The sequence below is a fragment of the Petaurus breviceps genome, unplaced genomic scaffold (genome assembly GCF_028583685.1).
Source record: "Petaurus breviceps papuanus isolate PSGF00001 unplaced genomic scaffold, PetGlider_PUasm1.0 188, whole genome shotgun sequence".
Taxonomy (NCBI): domain Eukaryota; kingdom Metazoa; phylum Chordata; class Mammalia; order Diprotodontia; family Petauridae; genus Petaurus; species Petaurus breviceps.
In genome coordinates, this window is record NW_027185804.1 from 35,951,607 (window position 1) to 35,959,040 (window position 7,434).

Below are 7,434 nucleotides of genomic sequence, written 5' to 3' on the forward strand. Positions count from 1 at the left end.
TCTCTCTCTCTCTCTCTCTCTCTCTCTCTCACACACACACACACATATTTTTTCCTTGATTGAGAAGGGGGAAAAGTCAGTCTAAGAACTATGCACACCTCACACTTAAAGGCAGACCTGTAGTAAGCATAGATGAATGCATTCCCCAGGTAATTCTGAAATAAAGTCAGCCCCACCTTCCTGCCAGCTCCAGGCTTCGAAGAAGAACCGGGCAGGACTGCACTATGGGTTGCTTGTCTCTGCAGCCCAAGCCCCAGAACCAAAAAGATATGACAGTCCCTTGGCAGATGGCTCAAGATAGACAGAGCTCTCCCTCAGTTCCCTCAGGACACATGATTGTATTAATTCTATAAATCTCTTTCCTCTCTCCCACTCAGAGCAGCCTAGGACTATGGCTGGCAGGGTGAAGGTCATTACTATTTATTTTCTTTCAGATCCTGCCTAGCCCCCAGACTGTATAGCCAACCCATCCATCCCTGCTTGCTACCCCTTGCCCAGGGACTTCATGAGTGGGAAATTTGCACGGGGGGGGGCAAACTCCACCCCTCCATGAGGAACTCCCTGGGCTCTAGAGAGACCAAAGGTAGGCAGAGCCCTGGACCGTCTAAAAGCCCATATTCAACTGGTAGAATAAAAGAATAGGATTAGCAACAGGGTGCCAAAACCACAGCATTCTCATGTTCCTCTCCAAGATGTGATGCCCTGGAATCCTTAGTGAGAATGTTGCCATTCTGTGAATCAGAACTCTATATTGAAAAGTCCTATTTGTTCTATTATGGGAAATTCAAAGTGATGCAACCCAGTTCAAGAAGGGGGGGGGGGGGAGGCGATGCCACCATGGAGATGACAGGCACTATGGGAAAGTATGAGACAAGAAGCCCAAGAGCCAGGACGTCTCTCTACCTGCTGCTACCCATGAGGTTTTCTATGGAAAACCTAGCCTGATGCTACATAGTACTAGACTCTCATCTTCCTTTTTGCCCTTTTTTGCTACTTGGTGCCCTCGAGTTTTCAGACATCCCCAGAAAATAAGGTGAACAGCTCCTTGGTCAAATTTCAGCTCCTGGAGGATAAAGGCCATTTTGTTTTGCTTTCTTTTTGCATCTACAGGGATTTGTATATGGGCATTTAATGTTTGTGGAATAAACTTACTTCTCGAATTGAATTAAACAGAATGTTCTTTCTCTCTCTCTCCCTCTCTCTTTCTCTCTCTTTCTGTCTCTCCCTCTCTCTGTCCCTGAATGTGTGTGTCTGTATCAGTATCTGTTTGCTTCTGTAGGTCTGTCTGCCTCTGTCCCTGCTTCAACCTCATTAATTGGTGATGAGGTTTTTTTTTTTTTCCTTTCCCCAAACTGTGCTACCTTTTGGGCGAAGAGAAATGAAGAAATGGCCAAAATAAAGGGATTAAGAAAGTAGTAAAGAGAAAAGAATCCAGAAGCTTAATTTTTTTTAAGAAAACTATTTGAGCACTACAATTTGGCAGAGCTAATCTGAGGGATGCCAGGACCTTCTTTCCAGTTTCCTGGAATCAATCAATCAATATGTCCTCACTATTACTGTGCTTCAGCACTGAATGGTGGCTGTCTGCAAGGATGCAGAAGGCCCAGTTCCTACCATGAAGGACCTCCTCCATTTACAGAGAGGAAGCATTCATAAAATAATTAAAGAAAAACATGAGGCCGTCTGTGATTCAGAGCTAAATTGTATGGTCCAGATGGGAAGGGTTGCTGGAGTATGGAATATCAGTGAGGCCTGAAGTGATCCAGGAGGGCTTCCTGGAGGAAGTGGGACTTGAGCCAGGCCCTTATATTTGGAATTCCTCCCTCTTCCTTCCCCAGGATCCCTTGTTTCCTTGAGAACATAACCTCTTTCATGAGTCATTTCCTGACCCCTTCCCCCAGCTATTAGCAATACCTTGCTTTTTATTATACTATATATGATTTGTATTTACACCTTGTCTTCTGTTCTCTGAGTGGAATGCAAACTCCCTGAGGGAAGAGAGAGTTTCATTTTTGTCTTTGTACCCCAAGCCCCAAGCACAATGTCATCTGTTGCAGGGCTTGGTAAAAGTGCAATGAATTGTTGTTCAATTGTTTGTCTTTGAACTCAGGAAGATGAGTCTTTCTGACCAGGTTGCACACTGGATCCACTGGGCCACCTGAATTGAATTCAATTCATTGAATTGAGCCTTATTGCAGGGGTAAGATTTGGAGAAGGAAAAAGAGAAGGGAAGATGGTCCAAGTGAAAGAACGAGAGAGGCTGCCTGATGTAGGGCTAGAGGGCTGTCCTTGGAGTATGAAAGACCTGGGTTTGAATCCTACCACTGACAACATGCTGGCTTTGGGACCCCTGCACAAATCACTTCCATGCTCAATGCCCCAAGCAAATCTTTGAGACTGGCAGTTGCCACGAAAGCAGGCATCTGCATTGATAGAAGGCATTTCCTCACTGAAAGTTCCCTAAACCAAATGATCACAGGTCTGGATGAGAAGAAAAGAAAAAAACAAGGGAAAAAACCCAGCAACAACATGAGTGAAAACAAGGTGAGTATGAATGCCATTGACTCAATAGAATTTGACAGGTGTAGGAGTAGTTGGTGAAAGGCATGATGGGAAAAGTCCTGGATTCGGAACCAGAGAGCCAGAGTTCAAATCCTAACTCTGCTGCTTTTATTTCCTGAATGACCTTGGGCAAGCCAACTCACCCCTCAACCTTGGTTCTTCATCCGCAAAATGAGAAGATTGCACAAGATGCTGAAGTCCTTTCCAGCTTGAAATCGACACTCCCAGTAATCACTGGGATTCCTTGAACACTTACAAGCTCCCAAGCTACTCTGACTCCATTTGTCATCTTACTGGACCCTAACAACAACCCTGTGAGGGAAGTCAGGCAAATGTTATTGTAGCCATTGTACATTCGGGGAGACTGAGTCTCAGAAGAATGTGCTGACTTACTCATGGTCCTCAGTATCAGAGCTGGGATTGGTGCCAGGTCCTCCCACTACGATACAGCTGCCTCCTAAAGGGACGGTGGGGATGACAAAGAACGCCAGCCAGAGGAAACAAACACAAGAATAACTTACATCTGTAGGATATTTGAAACTTTGCCAAGATCTTTGCTATCTCACTTGACCCTCACAACTCTAGTGTGAGCATAATTAGCTCCATTTTAATGTTGAGGAAACTGAGGCTCCAAAAAGTCACGTGATTCCTCCAGGGTCACACAGCTGGTAAATGTTATCAATGGCATACCAATAAGAACCCTACTTTATATAACACTTTAAGGTTTGCGAAGTGTTTTATCTCACTTGATCCCCACAATGACTCTGAGGAGGGATTAATTCTTACCTCCGTTTTCAGATGAGAAAACTGAGGCTGAAAAACGTTCAGCAACCTGCAGTGATGGTGAGGGTCTGAGGCAGCATTTGAACCCAGGGTTTTGTGACTAGATCTAGGATGCCTCAGACCCTGCTGACCCTCGGAGGACAGAATGGAAAGGGGAAGGAGAAAAGGAAAGTATACATTCTCCTCCCTCTTCCTCCTCCCCTCATGCATCAATTCCAGGCAGAGGAGGACAATTACTAGGTTTTAGGTCCTTGAAGACTGATTTTCAGTATCTCCATGGCATTGGCTGGCTGTGCCACCCACCTCATTAGCGTACTTAGCTTTGAGAGATTGAAGGCTCAGGCTTTGATTTCATCTGCCTCCTCCTGACTCACTCTCTGAGGGTTCTCACAATAAAACAGTGGCTCCCAGGTGTCCCCAAACTTCAGCCTCAGGAGACGGAAGGAGAAAAAAAGATACAAAAAGAGAAATCAGATCTCAATCAGTACTATAAAGTGGTCTGGATTAGGAGTCTGGAGATCTGGCTTGCAGTCTTGCCTCTGGTACTCACTGGCTCTAATATCTTAAAAAAGTTGTTGCCCTTCTCTGACCCTTAGTTTCCCCATATGAGGAGGTTGGACAAGATGAACACAAAGGTGCCTAACCTTCTATGGTCTATGTACTAAGGACCCTCCCAACTCTGATTTTCTATGTTGTGTGTTCTAAGGTCCCTCCTACATCTGACATCCATTCTATGTTCCAAAGTCCCTTCCAACTCTGATATGCCATGCTCTGTGTTCTAAGGTCCCAGCTTTAGCCTTCTGTGTCCTAAGGTTCCTGCCAGTTCTGATGTTCTCAGGTCTCTCCCAGCTCTAACATTCTATGTTCTAAGGCCCCCCAGTTCAGATATTCAGCTAGCTCTTTTGATTCTGATATTTTCTATTCTATTTTTTAAGATTCCTTAGAGCTCTAAAAATTATAGTGTCCCATATGACTAATGAGGGCACCTGAGTTTGCACTGATGTTGCCAAACATCCAGCCCCTTCCTCTCAGGAATTCTTGGCCTTCCTGTTCCCATCTGGTGAAAGAGCAGGAACAGTCCAGGGCTGGGGAATGGATTAGTTCCTGGCATTCTCTTTCTCCCAGCTTTTCTATTTGGACCCTCATGTTCTCTCTCCCCCGAGAGAAGCAGCTCTCTCAAGTCTCCAGTCCCAGGGAAAGTGGTTGAAAATTCCTGGGATAAACAAGAAGTCAGAGGCAAAGGGCCTCTCTTGCCTGTGGACATGACCCTGACCAAGTAAGGTCTTTCCAAAGGCCCTCCTCTCACCACCTAGTACAGAACTCTACCCCCAGTATATATTTCATAGATGTTTGTTGAATCAATGAGTGAATGAAAGCTACTAAAAAAAACTATGACCTGTTTTCAATGGATGCTGCTACAAAATTTCATTCAAAGCTGAGCTTGCCCTTCAAAATGAACATTTTCTTGATTTCCATGCCCAAAATTATCTTGCATCGATTTCATAACTATTTTTCTGTACCTATAAATACACACCCCATTTCTGTCAGCTAGACTATAAGCTCTTTGAGGGCAGGAATTGATTCACTTTTGCCTTTCTATGTCCAGTGCCTAACATAGTGCCTGGCAAGTAATAGGTGCTTAATAATATTTGTTGATTAATTGTTGATCTAGGCTACCTCTTTCATTTTAAACCTGGGGAAACTGAGGCTGAGATGGAAGGAGAAGGAAAAGGAGGAGAAGGAAACTGAGATGGGAAAGGTGCTTTCCCAAGGTTGCAGAAAAAGACCAGGATTAGAACCTAAATCCTCTGAATCCAAATCCAGGGCTTGGCTTCTAGTTCTTCCAAAAGATATTTCCAATTTCTTTGAGCCTCAGTTTTTCTTCCTATAAAATGTAGGGACTACTTCCAAGCTTACATGGAAGGAGAGAGGTAAGTGGCTACCCTCGATGAAGGCTAGAGTGGAATAGGAGACACTTCTCATTAAAGAATAATAATGATAGACCATAGAACTTAATGGCCTACCCAGGGCTTACCTCTCAGTGACCCTATGAGATAGATAGCACAGGCATTATTAGCCCCATTTTACAGACAAAAAAAGTTGAGGCTAAAACAGGTTATTGTTATTCATGTCACTTTTTTTAAACCAAACCTGTGATTCCATCAGTATAAGGAGCTCCTCATGAGAAGATTTCCCTATGAATGGGTACCTGCTTTGCAAGTTATAGACTTAGCTACAGAGCATTGAGAAGTTAAATGATTTACCCAGAATCATCTTGTTGGACGCTCACCAGTCACTATACCATGCTGCTTCTCATCTGTTCTGGCAATTATAAGCAATATGATTAATTACTACTGATAAGGAAAAAAAGGTATGGAGTGCTGAGTTTGAAATCAGAAGTTCTTGCTGTTCAATCGCTTCAGTCATGTCCAACTCTTCATAACCCCATTTGAGGTTTTCCTGGCAGAGATGCTAGAGTGATTTGCCATTTTCTTCTCCAGCTCATTTTATAGATGAGAGAACTGAGGCCAATGGGCTGAAGTGATTCACTCAGGGTCACACAAGTGTCTGAGGTCAGATTTGAACTCAGGTCTTCCTGACTTCAGACCCAGCCTTCTGTCCACTGAGCCACCTACCTGTCCTGAAATGAGAAAAACCAGGGTTCAAATCCACCCCTAGCATGCAACTAGTTATAAAAACTTGGTAAGTAAGCCAGAGGACAATCAGTCACTAATTATGCAGGGAGAGCACCTGGGTTCAAGCCCACCTTTGTTACCTACTTCCTGATTGAGCTTGGGAAAATAACTCATCCTCTCTGAGCTTCAGTTTCTGCATCTGTACAATGTGTGAGTTGGCCTAGATGACCTCTGCCATCTTTTTCCAGCTTGAAACCAATGCTCTTCCAAAGTGGTTAGCTTCTGTACGATTTAGGATTGCATAGATAAGTGCTTAGGACTTCTCCACATTGAGGAAATCATGTCCTTCATGTGTTGTTATTGTTTAATAACGCAATAATTAATGTGAGTTACTTAATAACTTAATAGAGCTTTGATGTTCACAAAACACTTTTCTCACAACAAGCCCGTGAAATAAAATTCTTCAGGGAAAGTCACCCAAGGAGAGATGGGAAACTCTCAAGAATAAAATTCCAAAGAAACAAAGGGAAAATGACACCACTGAGGAGAGAAGATGGTCGTTGCCTGAAAAGACCAACATGGAGGCATGGGGGCTCCCCAACCAGCTTTGATTTTACAAAAGTACAGATGATGGAAGCAGGGTAGATCACAGAGGAGAGATACAAAAGCATAGCAGCTTATTGTCTGAGCTGTATCTGGAGGGCAAAAGTTCAGAACTGAAGCTGATAAAGAGAGCTAAGGACAACAAAAAGGATTTTCTTTAGCTATATTAGGAAAAAGAGAAGGATCAGGGCTTAAGATCAGGAAAAATTTCCTAATAGAGCTATCCAGAAAGGGAGTGGGCCACTTCAGAAGAGGGAGTGGGATCCTCTGCAATAACAGTCTTATTGAGACAGTTAAAGATCTCTAACCCAGAGACTGATTGACTACTGGTTGGGTATGTTGTAGTGGGAGATTCTTTGAGGGACGTGGTAGGGCCTTAATGGTTATTTTCAAGTCTGGAATTCTGTGATTCTAGATAGGTAACATAAGCATTACTATTCCCATACTTTACAGATGAGGTCCAAAGAAGTTATTTGATTTGCCTAGGCTCACACAGCTAGGAATTAGAAGAACCAGATCCCAAACACAGGACTCCTGACTCCAAGTCCTGTGTTCTTACCAGCCCCTCAGAGAGGACACAATCAGATAAAGGCATCAGCAAAGCTTAAGGATTAACTGATAGCATGTAAGCTACTTGAGAATAGGAACTGTATCATTTCTGCATTGGCATCCCCAGTGCCTAATACAGTACCTGGAATATAGTAAACACTTAATAAATCATTGATGATGGATGGATGGATGGATGGATGGATGGATGGATGGATGGATGGATAAATGGATGGATAGATGGATGGATGGGTGGGTGGATGGATGGATGGATGGATGGATGGATGGATGGATGGATGGATGG